The sequence below is a fragment of the Eurosta solidaginis genome, chromosome 3 (genome assembly GCF_040869045.1).
Source record: "Eurosta solidaginis isolate ZX-2024a chromosome 3, ASM4086904v1, whole genome shotgun sequence".
NCBI lineage: Eukaryota > Metazoa > Arthropoda > Insecta > Diptera > Tephritidae > Eurosta > Eurosta solidaginis.
Genome location: NC_090321.1, coordinates 24987986 through 25006607, shown reverse-complemented (window position 1 = coordinate 25006607; position 18622 = coordinate 24987986). Strand labels below are relative to the sequence as shown.

General features: G+C 35.8%; 1 protein-coding gene across 1 annotated transcript in view; it reads left to right on the top strand.

Annotated features, from left to right (window-relative positions):
• LOC137243471 (phospholipase D1-like) overlaps nt 1-18622 on the top strand; it is a 636022-nt gene that overhangs the window by 29649 nt on the left and 587751 nt on the right. The window lies entirely within an intron of this gene.

Below are 18622 nucleotides of genomic sequence, written 5' to 3'. Positions count from 1 at the left end.
AAAATTTGATATTGAGTTGTTAATCTTGGTCGTACGACCACCTGACCAACAAGGCGGGCTAAGCGGTTAAGTATTAAATACGGGGAAAGAACCGTCTGCCGCCAACACCCCTTAATGTTGTAAGGTCATCAATACTTCGCGAGGTGTTCCGGTATCGGGAAGGCTCCATTGTAATACTGCCGAAAATATCCCCTGGCTGCAAGTGGTCCAATAGGCACGGTCCGCATAACATCCTAGATTAGAGGGTTGGTAGTTCTTGGTTACCGACATACCGCCGCCCTCCTATGAGACGAAACGGCGTAGATGCCAGCCTTAAACATCTCATCGTTACAGTAGGGCTTTATAGAGTTCGGCTAAGCATTTATACCAACGAATAGGTACCTACCCTAGTGAGGGAAACAAGAAAAAAGAATAGTAAACGATTTTACCAAATACGCACAAGCTTAATTTCCATGGAACAGACATAATTAGTTACCTTGCATTTTTTATTTTTGGTAAACAAAAGCTGTTTGTTTGACTGATTATGAGTTTGTATTATGCTTCACGCATTAGCCATAAAAACTTAAAAAAACAACAAGTAAGGACGGTACTGTTTTCGATTGTGCCGAAGACTTCATACCTTTCCTGAAATAATCCCGTATACCGAATTTGGTGAAGTGATCTCAATATTTCCTCAAGTTATCGTGTTCATGGAGGGACAGACGGTCGGACGGGCGGACATGGCTTAATCCAATTTGTTTTCGATAGTGAAGATTTTGATATATGTAAGTCTATATCTATCTCGATTCCTTTATACCTGTACAACCAACCGTTATCCAATCAACGTTATAATACCCTGCGTACAAGTACAGCTGGGTATAAAATTAGATCGGTAGTTTGTGCTAGGATACAAAGTTTCACGTTTCTTGGGTCTGAATGATATAGCTATGACCATGAATCACTTCTCTGAACAATATATAACGTATACATACGTAAGTGTTTGATGAAATTTGAAGCTTCAAGCCGTTAAAATGGAACAGAAATTACGGTTTGTGTGGGGTATTTATTATATATACGACCGATTTCTATAATTTTTTCAGACAACAATTTATGCTATTCACGTAAGCATTTGGTGAAATAATCTGAACAATCTTATCTGAACAATCGGTTGTATAGGATATATTCTTTATACACTATTTATACAATTTTGCCAGACAAACCATATTGTTATTCTTTTTCAATGGAAAATTTAGTTGTACTTAATTGCTCGTTTCTATATTTGTACAGTTGAATTGTGGTATTAAGTTCACATAGGTTAAGTGATACGTGTACCTTATGAACGCATTTTTAACCCTTTCGGGCATATGAGACACCGGTGCCCGAAAATATTTTCTTGTATAGCTAGCAATATCTTACTAGTTTTTTTTCGTTCTAAGCTACTTAATACAAATTCATAACCAGTTAAACAACCAGATTTTGATCTACCAAAATAACAAATTCACGGTTGTCATGTTTATTCGATCGAAAAGAAATTAAAGAAATTATTTGTTCAAAATATTTTGTTACTCTTTTTCAATGGAAAATTTAGTGTAATTAATTGCTCGTACAGTTGAATTGTCGTATTAAGTTCAAATAAGTTAAGTGATACATGTACCGTATTACCGTATTTTTAACCCTTTCAGGCATATGAGACACCGGTACCCGAAAATATTTCCTTGTATAGGAAGAAGGCTAGCAATATTTTACTAGTTTTTTTCGTTCTAAGTTACTTAATACAAATTCATAACCAGTTAAACAAACAGATTTTGATCTACCAAAATAACAAATTCACGGTTGTCATGTTTATTCGATCGAAAAGAAATTAGCGTGTATTTGTTCAAAATATTTTGTTACTCTTTTGCAATGGAAAATTTAGTTGTACTTAATTGCTCGTACAGTTGAATTGTAGTATTAATTTCACATAAGTTAAGTGATACATGTACCGTATTACCGTATTTTTAACCCTTTCAAGCATATGAGACACCGGTACCCGAAAATATTTCCTTGTATAGCTAGCAATATTTTACTAGTTTTTTTTCGTTCTAAGCTACTTAATACAAATTCATAACCAGTTAAACAACCAGATTTTGATCTACCAAAATAACAAATTCACGGTTGTCATGTTTATTCGATCGAAAAGAAATTAAAGAAATTATTTGTTCAAAATATTTTGTTACTCTTTTTCAATGGAAAATTTAGTGTAATTAATTGCTCGTACAGTTGAATTGTCGTATTAAGTTCAAATAAGTTAAGTGATACATGTACCGTATTACCGTATTTTTAACCCTTTCAGGCATATGAGACACCGGTACCCGAAAATATTTCCTTGTATAGGAAGAAGGCTAGCAATATTTTACTAGTTTTTTTCGTTCTAAGTTACTTAATACAAATTCATAACCAGTTAAACAAACAGATTTTGATCTACCAAAATAACAAATTCACGGTTGTCATGTTTATTCGATCGAAAAGAAATTAGCGTGTATTTGTTCAAAATATTTTGTTACTCTTTTGCAATGGAAAATTTAGTTGTACTTAATTGCTCGTACAGTTGAATTGTAGTATTAATTTCACATAAGTTAAGTGATACATGTACCGTATTACCGTATTTTTAACCCTTTCAGGCATATGAGACACCGGAACCCGAAAATATTTCCTTGTATAGGAAGAAGGCTAGCAATATTCTACTAGTTTTGTTCGATCTAACTTACTTAAAACAAGTTCATAACCAGTTAAACAAACAGATTTTGATCTACCAAAATAACAAATTCACGGTTGTCATGTTTATTCGATCGAAAAGAAAATAGCGTGTATTTGTTTAAAATATTTTGTTACTCTTTTTCAATGGAAAATTTAGTTGTACTTAATTGCTCGTATAGTTGAATTGTGGTATTAATTTCACATAAGTTAAGTGATACATGTACGGTATTACCGTATTTTTAACCCTCTCAGGCATATGAGACACCGGTACCCGAAAATATTTCCTTGTATAGTAAGAAGGCTAGCAATATTTTACTAGTTTTTTGCGCTCTAAGTTACTTAATACAAATTCATAACCAGTTAAACCAACAGATTGTGATCTACCAAAATAACAAGTTCACGGTTGTCATGTTTATTCGATCGAAAAGAAATTAAAGAAATTATTTGCTCAAAATATTTTGTTACTCTTTTTCAATTGAAAATTTAGTTGTACTTAATTGCTCGTACAGTTGAATTGTCGTATTAAGTTCACATAGGTTAAAGGATACATATATCTCATGACCGTATTTTTAACCCTTTCAGGCATATGAGACACCGGTACCCGAAATTATTCCTTGTATAGGAAGAAGGCTAGCAATACTTTACTAGTTTTTTTCGTTATAAGTTACTTAATACAAATTCATATCCAGTTAAACAAAGAGATTTTGATCTACCAAAATAACAAATTCAAGGTTGTCATGTTTATTCAATCGAAATGAAATTAAAGAAATTATTTGCTCAAAATATTTGGTTACTCTTTTTCAATGGGAAATTTAGTTATACTTAATTGCTCGTACAGTTGAATTGTCGTATTAAGTTCACATAGGTTAAGTGATACATGTATCTCATGACCGTATTTTTAACCCTTTCAGGCATATGAGACACCGGTACCCGAATATATTTCCTTGTATAGGAAGAAGGCTAGCAATACTTTACAAGTTTTTTTCGTTCTAAGTTACTTAATACAAATTCATATCCAGTTAAACAAAGAGATTTTGATCTACCAAAATAAAAAATTCACGGTTGTCATGTTTATTCGATCGAAAAGAAATTGTCGTGTATTTGTTCAAAATATTTTGTTACTCTTTTTCAATGGAAAATTTAGTTGTACTTAATTGCTCGTACAGTTGAATTGTCGTATTAAGTTCACATAGGTTAAGTGATACATGTATTTCATGACAGTATTTTTAACCCTTTCAGGCATATGAGACACCGGTACCCGAAAATATTTCCTTGTATAGCTAGCAATATTTTTCTAGTTTTTCGTTATATGTTACTTAATACAAATTCATAACCAGTTAAACAAAGGGATTTTAATCTACCTAAATAACAAATTCAAGGTTGTCATGTTTATTCTCACTTCGTCGTAGTCAGGTGCCGGAACGTGGCAATTGTGGTGTCGGGTTCATCCCCGCTGGCTAACAACGAGGATAAGTGTTCCCTCCACAACTTAAGCACACACGTCAGTTACCAGGTCCTTCCTGTTGTAATATGTCTGGTCTTGAAACCTTCCGTCATTCGCCGCATTTTTTGGTGGAACTTTCAGGCATTATACCTTTCAGCCAGCATCTGAAGGTTCACGCACTCACACCGCCCGGTCTCACGTTTTTTCCTTCTTCGCCTCACAATGTTGCTCCAGTATACCGCGTGTGCCGCACCCGTGCGCACCCTTGCCCTATAGGCAGCGTTCTTCTTTTTCGAGACAGCGCGATATCGGCAGGTGTGAGAGCCGAGTGGGGTAATTATCAGCTGTCTGTTTCGCGGACAGCTTTTCGACGCCAAACTTTCCTTGTGTCACTGCGCGCACTTTCTTTGCTGCACAGACTTTGCTGCTCAAGGACTTTCAAGGACCAAACTTAATATACCATTTATTTTTTGTGAAAGGTATAAACAATGCTAAGTATATCACATTGTATGTGGTCCTGCTAACTGAAAAACATACGTGTTAGATTTTAATTGTTTTTAAATTCTTTTTTACACTTTACTAAGACATTTACTTAATAAGTAGATATTATACTTATTTGAGTAAAATTAAAAACATACAAAAACTATTTACTCAGTTTTAATCGCATAGCTTATTTACGGGGCTGTTCAAAGATTTTTATTTGTCGCAATACATACATAAAAAATTATATGTACACTGAAACTTTTGTAAAATGAAAAAAAAAAAAAATATTTTAAATGTTTAAAGAATTTGTTGGTCACCTTAATGAATAAAATTTGAATTAAAATTTTTCTCATTGCTACAATATTTTTGAAAAGCTTTTTGTTGTCAATCTGTTAGCGTAAACTTGAATAACTATCATACCGAAGTGCATTATCTTCATATGTCAGTGCTTTTTCTTTACACTTTCATATGAAATTCAGGCAATTTCATATGATCCGAATTTATGCTATGATCTTTTTTATTTTTAAAGTTTGAATTTGTATCGGTGCCTATTCTTCAGGGCAAAACAAAAACAAAAGTGCTATAAGTGTATAGGGCATGATGCAATTACAAGGTGACTGACGTTGGCAGCTTCTCTTTCTAATCTGCAAAGCTGAATGCAGCTGATTTGATTGCTACCGATCCAAAATTGGCTTTCCAATGAGGTAAAGAGCTGTGGGATTACCTAAGCAAGGATGAGCCTGAAAAGCAAGCACGCCCTGTGAGTTTGGAACAACTTATAGTCATCTTAATGGTCGAATCGAAAATAGTTACAGAGCCCCCCATCCATTACTTCATCGTCAACGACAGAACGACGAAGACGTGAATCGCAGGACAGTAATATTCCTGCTCCGCATATAAATGGTGTCTACTGAGAAATATAATTCTTATAGAATAACCATCGAATTTTATTTTTGCGTTATGTAATGCAATTTTCACATTCTTTATATATTTGGAAACGTTGCTAACCACTTGCAAAGGAGCTATGTTGTTCTTGTTCTAGAGTTAAGTAAAACTAATTATATTATTTGTAAACCGACGGGCACATAAACGCAAACACGACGTGCCGCCCATTACCAGACGGTATAGACATGCCAATGCTGACACACCTTGGTGATGAGGGGGTAAGCTATCCGACGCACATTTTCAATTTATCGTTGAAATCCATCCTCATTCCCGGACAATGGAAAACGGCAAGGATATTTCCACTTTTAAAGCCTGGGAAACCAGGTAACGAAGGTGAGTTGTATCGACCGAAATCACTCCTTTCGCTAGTAGAGGAACATAAATTACGGACTGAGCCAGGAAACCCCCATAATAGGACGGTGCTCGCGGCACTCGACCTGCCGAAAGTTTGGCACGCTACTCCAAGACAGAGAAGGTGCACCCCTTCCTCCTTGTCTAAAAAGATGGACCTCAAATTATCTGAATGGTCGGCAAGCATCGGTTCAGTTTAGGAACGAAACTTCAAAGTCTAGTATAATTAAACAGAGGGTGCCACTGGCTGGTTTCCATCCACGATTCTGTTTTACTGATTTCTACATATCAAAGCTCCATTCCACACCAGAAGGAGTTACCATTATTTCCTACGCCGGCGACTGCACGATAGTGACAACAGGACCTGGCCCTCCAAAAACGAGTTAGTTTATACAATAAATAGCCATCATCCCTGTGTTTCTCGTTTCTTCGCCGCGGGCGACCTGGCACTATCACCGACCATATCCAGGGCCACTCTGTTTAGGACGTGGAAGGAACAGATGACGCAAATATTGGACTTCACGTCGATGGGATTACGTTATCGATTGTCAGTCACCTAAAGATCTTAGGGGTAACGTTCGATAACAAAATCACCTTCAAGTCACATGTCAACCGAAATTGTATCCAAAGTACAGATATTGTATCCGCAACATAATTTTCAAGTTGCTTACAGGCAGTACTTGGGGAAAAGATAAAGGAATGTTGCTAGCCACTTGCAAAGCAATTGGCCGGCCGCTCATCTGCTACGCGGCATCAGTTTGGTTGCCTAGTCTTAAAAACACACATTGGAAAAGGCTGCAGGCCTACTAAAGTGCTGCACTCAGAACTGCCACGGGATGTCTTCTTATGACCCCTGTCAGCAAGGCAAAAGATCTCAAATAAAAAGTGCATAACGAAATGCTGAAGGGACAGTTTTTGCTTAGTCACAAACCAGGAAACTCTAGCAATCAACTGCTTGATCTCCTCCAAGAGGGTTAAGGAAACATTTCCATAAGATGAGATCAGGCACCTACATACCAAGGAGCCCTAAGCAAAATCCATACAGAATTAGTAAACGCTTTTGTTGGGTCGCGGCCTGTGAACCATGTTATCAATATACACTATCTTATCCTTGCTATACTAATATTTTTTTTGGGGAATGTTTTTTTGACAGAAATACTCTCGAATCGCTTATCAAAACGAAGGACGACGCCGTTTAGTAAAATACTAAACATTTGTTTTTAAGTAGTTTGAGCTGGATACCTATATTCACTTCTTTAATAAACAAATTACAAAATACTAGTTTCGTGCTTTGCTAAGAAAAGTACTAGATTTAATACTATTTCAAAAAAGGGCCCCTTTTTTTCTTCCCCTTTCTCTCATCCTTCGTTTAATATGGGAGTTTTCAAAAGGGCTGTCGTTATTACATCATGTGTATAGGGGTTGAGCAGCTCTGCTAATTTAGTTTCAGAGAAAAATACTTATCAAAAAAACGATGAAAACACTTTTAAGGGATCAGAAGAGCGTTTTTTTGATCTTCTTTATGTTTTTTTTTTGGTATCCTTTATTTGAGGAAATATTTTTCTTCAATTTTTGCAATAATTTTCATTTAATGCCGGTAGAACTAAGGAGTAGTACTTGAGTAGCCCCGAAGTACTCCCTACTTCAAACTTTTCATGAAATATTTTTTCATATTTCCATTAAAAAACAATAAACTTATTAAATTAAATTCCTTTAGTAAAATCTGTTGGCATGAAAAGCCCAATTGCATGTATAAAGGTCTTGGCAAAGTTGACAGTCATAACCATATTTTTCTTATCCATATCAATTTCGGTTATAGGCGCCTTAACTTAAAAAATGTGACTAATTTCATAAGAAAGAAGAATATGCCAAAAATTACGCACAAATCCCACAAATAATAAGTCACTTAGTAAAAACGCATCCAGAATAAAAAATAAAATATACAAAAAGTTAATTAATTCACCAAATGGAAACATCAAACCAATTAGTTGTTATGGTATGGTTATGGCCAGGGCGTTATGGTATCGCACCATTAACCAATTACATTGATTTTCATATGGTTTGTTGGATCAGCTGTTATTGATATGGATATGGCAAGTTTGTTACGCTTTTAACGCTAATGCAGCTATGTAAAATTACATCCTTATACACAGATATGGAGAAGAGTACACCCATATTCGCAATCGGTACTCCCTCATTATTTAAACAGTAAACATTTTCATTACTGAGCTGTTTTGTACTAATCCCACCTAGCGTTCCAATGATGCTTTTTCTATATACGGATCGAGATTTGACATGCAAATGCAACAGCAGTGTGATCCATACGGATCACTTCGACAAGAGTAGGTATTGAAGGAAAAGGGGGAAGATTAACGGAAGATTGAAAGGGATCGGAAAATTGACTGGACCGAAGAGAAAATAAAAGTGTAAGAAGAGGATGAGATAGAGGAGACGAAGTTCGATAAATATATATCGTCAGAACAACGTCTGTCTGGTTTGATCATAAGGCTAAACGAGTTAACCAGAACCTTTTAAAATAAAGATCTTATAAGCAAAAAACTTCTTTTTTCAAGTCAGATAAATCTAAATCACTGATTTTTTGATAACAAATTTTTAAGTATTTTTTCACAAGCAGATGGACGGACGAACGAACTTAATGAATTCCTTATTGAAAACAATACTTACATGAAGTAATAATAATATTAAAAGCTAGAAAATAATCAGGTAGGCCCTAGGTACTAATCATCAAACTCATCATAAATCTAGGGCGTTGATCAGACAATTAAACAAAAGCGTTGGGCGCGTCCAAATCAGTAGGCCGATATAACAAAAAAAAATTATTAATACATCCCAGAGCACGGGGAAAAATTTTCAATAAAATATGACACTATGGCAGCATTGCCATCAAACAAGTCCAATTTTCACATCCATTGTGTTGTGAATATCAATTGGCACGAACCAGAATAGAAGTAGGATTAATGAAGACAAACAAAAAACCGCTGTGATGGCTGAATGTTTATAGCAGCGGCGCCTAAACGTTGCCGATGAAGGAATTTAGCAGTTCCCGAAATGGATCTATACAACGAGGTTTGGTAGTTGTCTAAATTTTTTCTTTCTTCTATTCTAATTTAAAAATTTTTTCAATTAAGAAAAAATTTATCATAACAATAATAATGATAAAAAATTATTGTTAGGCCTTGAGCTCGATTCGAACCCGCGATCTTAATTATTTTATTTTCAAGTTTTTGTCTTAATTTATTTGCCTATTATTTCTCATTCTGTTTAGTTCATTGAGTGACTCTTTCCTGACAATTTGTTACAATCTAAGTCCTCAATACATAATCTAAAGACTTTACCCGACTCTGCGCCACGTATGCTTGTCCCTCCTCCAACTCCAAAATATTTTGATGTCACTTCTACCGGACTGTATGTAATATTTATTCCAAATATTAGCCAAATCGGACATCATAGGTCGCTTTCTATTCATGTATGTATTATGTGTTCCAAATATGGACAAAATTGGACCACAAATACAATTTTTTGTAATATCTCGATCTTTGCGCCACCTAGCGGCGATTTTTTTCATAGGTCGCTTTCTATTCCTGTATGTATTATGTGTTCTAAATATGAGCCAAATCGGACCACAAATAAGATTTTTGTGAATATCCCGATCCTTGCGCAACTTAGCGGCAATTTTTTGTCTCTTATTATTGCATTGTCATCGGGTTCTGAACTATATTCCAAGTTTCAAGCTTGTAGCTTATAGGGAAGTTACTTAAATTTCAATTACAAAATTCGTTCCCAACGGCCGTGTATGCAGCCGTGCGGCCTGCCTGTCAAGCCAAGCTAAATAAAACCGTTTAAAAAAAATAATTCAACATAAAATAACTATCACGAGTAAAATACGTTTCGCGTATTCATTATTTAGAATGGGGGCTTTCAGCGAACACAACTGTTGATCAATCGTTGAGTGATAACTTTCTGAACAACATACTCAACGATAGGGATTTAACGTCAAATTACTCAACATAAAGATAAGGAAGAGGAAGGATATACTAAGCACGTTCTTAAGTTTTTTTTTGCTGCATTCGTTTAACGTGTTTATTCGGCTGTCTGACAGTTCTTCGATATTTTAGAGTGCTGTTTATTAATCAATTTTTCTTCTTAATATAATAGTGAATAATTTAAGAAGTCATTTTCCTTAGAATTTAATAATAAGTATTTCATTAGGCAGTTGGCTCAACTCGCCGTTCATAAAACAAATTTTGCATCACTCAACACAAAGAAAACATGTTTGAATTGTGTTTGCCGAAACGCCATGTTAACATGACATCTAAAAATGTGAAGGCGCTATATTGTCATAAGTGTATTTAATAAATATTTAAAATATTTAGGACATTTAAGGCATCAAAGTAGTGGAAGGGGTATTATTATTATTAGGCCTGGAAGCACTACAACCTTTGTGTAGATCTATTGTGCATGACCTTTCAGCCTAATTTTGTTCGTGGAGGCTTTTAATACATCTAAGTACCTCTTCAGGTTTTTTATCCATATAACATAGGGACTAAGAGTCACAGCACCTAGAATGGGAGAGTCTCTGCTTTGTCAGAGCGAGGCATTCATCCTTCAGCTCACAGAAACGACAAATTTTAGTACCGGATAGACTTAACTTACTTAGGTGATATCAGAGACTTCGTAGGTCCTCCGTGTTTAGATTAATGAGTGTAGCTGATACGTTCGTTGCCGGAAGTATAAACAGTTTGGCCTGTCTTTGTCATGAACCGTCAATACAGTGACGTCTGTATTGTTTTGTTTACCAGTTACTTATGGTTTTCCTGGTCTGTGCTTTTGTGAGTCCACAAAAGGGCTGCTGTAGCGCCCTACTTTGCTAGGTAATCTGCATGTTCATTACCTTTATGTTCCTGATGTCCGGGAAACCATCCTAAAAAACTTTGTTTTTGACTCCCAGGTCGTTAATGATATCAATGCAGTCATCCAATAGCTTAGATGTAATTGTGTAGGATCGAAAGGCACGCAGAGCCACCTGGCTGTCCGACATAATGTAGATGCTCTTCGAGGATGAACTTCTCTGTAGACATTCTCTACCGCAAATATACGGGAAAAACGGTCTGCCACAGCAGCACCCCTTGCTGTGGTAAGACCATCAATACTTCCCAAGGTAACGGGAAGGCTTCATTGGAATACTGTCCAATATTTCCCCTGGCTACAAGTCGTCCAATAGGCACGGTCAGCAGAAAATTCTGGATTGGGGGGTTGGAATTTCTTGGTCACCGACATCCCTCCGCCCTTCTATGAGGCGAAACGGCGAAGATGTCAGTCTTAAACAACTCATCGTCATAGTAGGGCGCTATGGAGTTCGGCTAAGCATTTACACCAACGAAAAGGTGCCTACACTAGTGAGGGAAACAAACAATTAGGTACAATAAAATTTTCCATTGAAAAGAAAAAAAGAATAGTAAACTATTTTACCAAATACGCACAAGCTTCATTTCGATGGAATAGACATATGAAATTAGTTACCTTGATTTTTGTATTTTGGTAGAACAAAAGCTGTTTGTTTGACTGATTAAGTGTTGGCATTATGCTTGACGCATTAGCCATAAAAAATTTAAAAAAATAACGGGACTGTCTTCGGTTGAGCCGAAGACTTCATACCTTTCATGAAATAATCTTTTCCCATATTTTGGAAGTCGATCCAAATTTCATCAGATTAGCGGTATTTGTGTTTGAATTATCTCCTTTTTTCCATTTTTATAAATTTTCGATATCGAAAATGTGGGTGTGGTTATCGTCTGATTATCGCTCATTCTATCTATTCTGGGTCTAGATAAGCCCGTATACCGAATTTGGTGAAGATATCGCGATATTCTCTCAAGTTATTGTGTTAACGGACTGACAGACGAACGGACGGACATGGCTAAAACAACTCAAATCGTCTTCCTGACAATACGGTATTCTATTAGTGAGTTAATCTCTTCGCCTTAGAGGACTTATAATTTTGAGATTTGTGACAAACTTAATATATAATTTCGTTTTCATGAAGGGTACAAAACATTTATTAATACTTTGCGATTTTTATCTCCGAAGAGATTTAGGCTGAACTTCTCTTCGAATTTGCGTCGTGCTCTTTTTGAGTTTTCGCTACGAATTGGCGGGACCAGACCTACGTGTTTTATGCTGACTCCGAACGGAAGCTGCAAAGGCAGATGCATTTTCACTGAACAGCTTTTCATGGCAGAAATACACTCGGAGGGACGACCCAGCTTAGAAAATTATAAAAATTTGACATCGCATTGTATAAGAAAAAATAAAATTAAAATATCCGGTTAAACCTAAGAGTATGGCAGTATGTAAAGCGGCAAACGAACATTCAAGGCTAATGCAGTTGTACAAATCATTGTAACGCGAGCACCAATGACGCAAGGGAGGCCCTAGCAGGAACAGCAAAATTTAGTTGACTGATTAGGTCAGGGGAGTCAATCACGCCAATGATCAGCTTGTGAATGAACATAACGCCGAGTAATACTCTACGATTCTCTAGAGATGGCAAATTAATTAGAAGAAGCCTATTCCTGTATGGTGGAAGATGAGTACTTGATTCCCAGTTGAGACCTCGTAATGCAAAAATTAAAAACTGTCTCTGGACCGACTCAATTCGATCTATATGGATTTGATATATTGGAGACCAAACACATGAACAGTACTCGAGAATAGGATGTACCAGAGAGGTATAAAGAATCTTGGTGAAATAAGAGTCATCAAACTCTTTAGACCAACGTTTGATAAATCCTAATACACCAGTTGCTTTGTTTATAGTGGTTGAAATATGTATGGTAAAACTTAATTTCGGATCAAAAATAACACCTAGATCAGTTACAACAGATATCCGCTCCAAAGGGTTGCCATTAAGTATATAAGATGTCAAAGTCGGCTTCACACGGTGAAAAGTCATTTGTTTACATTTAGAGCAATTCAAAAAAAGTAAATTTGCAGTACACCAGCTTTGAAATGAGTCACGATCGGCCTGAAGCTGATTAAAAGAGAACAAGTTTGAAGGCAGATATGTGAAACAAAGTTTTATATCATCCGCGTACACAAAAACTCTAGAATGTAAGATAACCTGTGGTAAGTCATTAATGAACACGGTAAAAAGTAATGGACCCAAATGGCTATCCTGGTGCACGCCAGAAGTTACATCAAACGACTTTGACATATTGTAGTTGAAGAAAACTCGCTGAGTCCTATTTTCAAGATAACTTGAAATCCAACTTAATAAATGCGCTGGAAAGCCCAGAAGATCAAGTTTGTGAACTAAGAGCTCGTTATTAACAGAGTCAAATGCTTTACTATATTCGGTGTAAATGCATCTGTTTGTTTGCAATCGAAAAACAAGTAAGGAAGGTTAAGTTCGGGTGTAACCGAACATTACATACTCAGTTGAGAGCTATGGTGACAACATAAGGGAAAATAACCATGTAGGAAAATGAACCGAGGGAAACCCTGGAATGTGTTTGTATGACATGTGTATCAAATGAAAGGCATTAAAGAGTATTTTATGAGGGAGTGGGCCATAGTTCTATAGGTGGACGCCATTTAGGGATATAGCCATAAAGGTGGATCAGGGTTGACTCTAGAATGCGTTTGTACGATATGGGTATCAAATGAAAGGTGTTAATGAGCATTTTAAAAGGGAGTAATCCTTAGTTCTATAGGTGGACCCCTTTTCGAGATATCACCATAAAGGTGGACCAGGGGTGACTCTAGAATTCGTTTGTGCAATATGGGTATCAAACGAAAGGAGTTAATGAGTATTTTAAGAGGGAGTGGGCCTTAGTTCTATAGGTGGACGCCTTTTCGAGATATCGCCATAAAGATGGACCAGGTGGGACTCTAGAATGCGTTTGTACGATATGGGTATCAAATGAAAGGTGTTAATGAGTATTTTAAAAGGGAGTAATCCTTAGTTCCATAGGTGGACGCCGTTTCGAGATATCGCCATAAAGGTGGACCAGGGGTGACCCTAGGATTCGTTTGTGCAATATGGGTATCAAACGAAAGGAGTTAATGAGTATTTTAAGAGGGAGTGGGCCTTTCTGGACCAGGGGTGACTCTAGACTTTGTTTGTACGATATGGGTATCAAATGAAAGGTGTTAATGAGTATTTTTAAAAGGGAGTGGGCCTTCGTTCTATAGGTGTTCGCCTTTTCGAAATATCGCCATAAAGGTGGACCAGGGGTGACTCTAGAATGAGTTTGTACGATATGGGTATCAAATTAAAGGTATTAATGAGAGTTTTAAAAGGGAGTGGTGGTAGTTGTATATGTGAAGGCGTTTTCCAGATATCGACCAAAATGTGGACCAGGGTGACCCAGAACATCATCTGTTGGATACCGCTAATTTATTTATATATGTAATACCTGCCAAGATTTTAAGGGTTTTTATTTCGCCCTGCAGAACTTTTTCATTTTCTTCTACTTAATATGGTAGGTGTCACAACCATTTTATAAAGTTTTTTCTAAAGTTATATTTCGCGTCAGTAAAACAATCCAATTACCTTACCATATTTCATCCCTTTTTTCGTATTTGGTATAGAATTATGGCATTTTTTTCATTTTTCGTAATTTTCGATATGGAAAAAGTGGGCGTGGTCATAGTCGGATTTCGTTCATTTTTCATACCAAGATAAAGTGAGTTCAGATAAGTACGTGAACTGAGTTTAGTAAAGATATATCGATTTTTGCTCAAGTTATCGTGTTAACGGCCATGCGGAAGGACAAACGGAAGACTGTGTATAAAAACTGGGCGTGGCATCAACCGATTTCGCCCATTTTCACAGAAAACAGTTAACGCCATAAAATCTATGCCCCTACCAAATTTCAAAAGATTGGTTAATTTTTGTTCGACTTATGGCGTTAAAAGTATCCTAGACAAATTAAATGAAAAAGGGCGGAGCCACGCCCATTTTTAAATTTTCTTTTATTTTTGTATTTTGTTGCACCATATCATTACTGGAGTTGAATCTTGACATAATTTACTTATATACTGTAAAGATATTAAATTTTTTGTTAAAATTTTACTTTTAAAAAATTTTTTTTTTAAAAGTGGGCGTGGTCCTTCTCCGATTTTGCAAATTTTTATTAAGCGTACATATAGTAATAAGAGTAACGTTCCTGGCAAATTTTATCATGATATCTTCAACGACTGCCAAATTACAGCTTGCAAAAGTTTTAAATTACCTTCTTTTAAAAGTGGGCGGTGCCACGCCCAATGTCCAAAATTTTACTAATTTTCTATTTTGCGTCATAAGTTCAACTCATCTACCAAGTTTCGTCGCTTTATCGGTATTTTGTAATGAATTATCGCACTTTTTCGGTTTTTCGAAATTTTCGATATCGAAAAAGTGGGCGTGGTTATAGTCCGATATCGTTCATTTTAAATAGCGATCTGAGATGAGTGCTCAGGAACCTACATACCAAATTTCATCAAGATACCTCAAAATTTACTCAATTTATCGTGTTAACGGACGGACGGACGGACGGAGGGACATGGCTCAATCAAATTTTTTTTCGATCCTGATTATTTTGATATATGGAAGTCTATATCTATCTCGATTCCTTTATATATGTACAACCAACCGTTATCCAATCAAACTTAATATACTCTGTGAGCTCTGCTCAACTGAGTATAAAAACATTCATAACAAAAGACGTAAATTCAAGCAAGCTGGTAGTTGTTGATCTCCGATGCACAAAACCATGTTGACAAGGTGATATTAAAGAGCTACACAGATATTGAAGCTGGTATGTAATTATCTGCTCAAAAGATTTAGGGATAGCTGAGAGCTTAGCTATGCCTCTGTAGTTCTCAATATTAGACCTACTACCTTTTTTATGCAAAGGTATAATAAACGATTTTTTCCAAATAGATGGGAATGATGCGGATGCCAGAGACAGTTTAAATAATTTAAAGATATGCTCAGATAAGCTGACAGCACAGTACTTAAGTACATAACTAGGAACACCATCTGGATCCGGTGATGATATCGGTTTCAATGCAAGAAGACTATGAAGAACAGTATCTTTATCAATAAATGGGTTTAAAATATTATTAGAACTTTCCAAGCAATATGGATAAACATCAGACTGGTCACATTGGGGTGGATAGGTTGATTTAAAGAATTCAGCAAATAAATAAGAGATTTCGTGATCAGAATTTGCGTATTTGCACCCATAAATAAAAGTAGATGGAAAACCAGCAGTTTTCCTTTTGAATTAACAAATCTGTAGAAACGTTTCGCGTTATTAATAAATTGGAATTTGCAGCATGATAAGTAACCTTTATAACACTGCTGGTTAAGACGATGAAAATTGGAGCGCGCCACTAAATATTTAGAAAACTCAATAGCTTTTACATATCTTTTGAAACGCTTATAGAGTCTAGATTTAATGTTATCAAGTCTTAATAGTTGCCTTGAGAACCAAGGTGGTTTACCCGTGGTGGTACTGGAATAACGAAGGGAAACACAGATTTCAAAGAAAGCATCAAGAGAGCTATAAAACAAGAATGTCGCTGTTTCAACGTCTGTACACGCATAAAGACTCGACCAGTCATGGGCAGAAATCAATTTATTGGGCTCACTAAAATTTGTCTTTGAAAAACTTTTCGAACGGGTTCGGGAATTCGGCTTAGAAACATTGAGCATCACAGGTTGAACAACATCCATTACTATCTCAAACGTAGGATGTATAGGGGCTTTTCAGGAAGGGATAATGGGGGAGTTCGGGTTAGAGTAATACCCGCAGAGTCATCTGTAAATACTAAGTCTAAGATTTTCCTTTTGGAATTTAAAATATTATTCATTTGGAGAAGAGATGTATCTAGCAGGCTATTTAAAAACTCATGCTGAGTAGTGGGAGTCATAAAATTTGAGTCGATGGTATTGATCCAATTTACTGATGATAATTTGAAATCAGCAAGAACTACTAGGCGGTCTTTGTCTCGCAATTGCGAGTACAAACTACAAATAACAGTGCTATGACATGTATAAACGTGTATATCCGATCGTGGCGGTATATACGAGCAGCAGATAAACAAACTAAAATTGTGCAATGCAAGCTTTACTTACTGCTGATGAATTTCATATCAAATCCAATATGCGTTGAACCCGACCACCTCAGAATTTGATGAAATTTTGCATGGGGTTACATCTTACCCACCCAAACACAACCTCATTTTTAGAAATTGCATTTTCGAAAAATTGTGGGCGTGGCAAGGTATCGAAATATCCGAAAATATTAGAAAAGTGACGATAATAGGTACTTTTAAAGTGTGATTACTACGGAATGGCTTTACCGATTTCAAAGATCTTCATACCATTAGAAAGGTATTGAAATAAGCTTTCAAAAAATACACTGTAAAAATTTTTAGTACACTGAAAAAAAATTTTTTTTAAATAAAATTTAAAACTGAAAAAACACTTCAAAGATCAAGCAATTTTGAAAAATAAAATTTTCTTTTAGAAAGGTCTATTTAATATATATAACATATCTGAAAACTAAAATGGGGTTTTTTTTTTTAATTTTTTTAAGTAAATGCATCTCTTGGTTACTTTCTCATATTTGGATATCACGCGTAAATTAATCAACCAATTTAAAAAAATTTTATACCGTTAGAAAGGTATTAAAATCACCTTTGAAAACATATACTGTAAAGTTCTATATTACAATGAAAGAAAAAAAAATTTTTAATTTTTTTCTAAATTTTTTTTTCAAACTGGGAAAACACTTTAAAGACCAAGCGATTAAAAAAAAAATTTTTTTTTAGAAAGGTAGATTTAATATATATAACATATCTGAAAACTAGAAGGTTGTTTTTTTTTCTTTTTCTTTTTTAATTTATTTAAGTAAATGCATCTCTTGGTTACTTTCTGATATTTTGATAGCACGCGTAAACCAATCAACCGATTTTAAAAATTTTTATACCGTTAGAAAGGTATTAAAATCACCTTTGAAAAAATACACTGTAAAAAATTTTTATTCCAGTGGGGTGCACCCCAGCTAACATCAAAACAACGACTCGAATACTTCACGTACAAGGAAAAGGTCGGCGGCTCAATGTACTTGAGAACATGGAGATATACAAGTTAAAAACATTTGACGGCAGGGTAATAAACGAACAAACCAACACTATCTCTGACGAAATATTTGAACCCTTAAAACTAGTTTACAAAAAACAGCACAAGCCAGAAGGTACAGCAACCAAACACGTAACAATGAACAAGCAAAAACGAAAAATTTACCAAACGGCAAAAATCACCGATTTCTACCTACCTCAACCTACCGCTTAGCTAACAAGCGGTATGTCTAGATACCTACAAAAACAACCCTTGGAAAAGGTAACAATTCGGACGTATCAATACCGCGCATACACACACGCATATTAACGTTACCTACCACGGACACATAGATAGACATTACCTGCCACAGCACCCATGGACTATAAAAAACAACACAACGGATAGACACAGACCAGAACGAAACTAGGCATTGATATGGAATCAACTAATAAATACAGATGTGTGCAGCTATCAAGAAAATGTTCCTCTCAACTTCGAAACATTAGCTTAAACGAAGCAGCGCTGATATCTGAGCGTTTTCCAGCAGT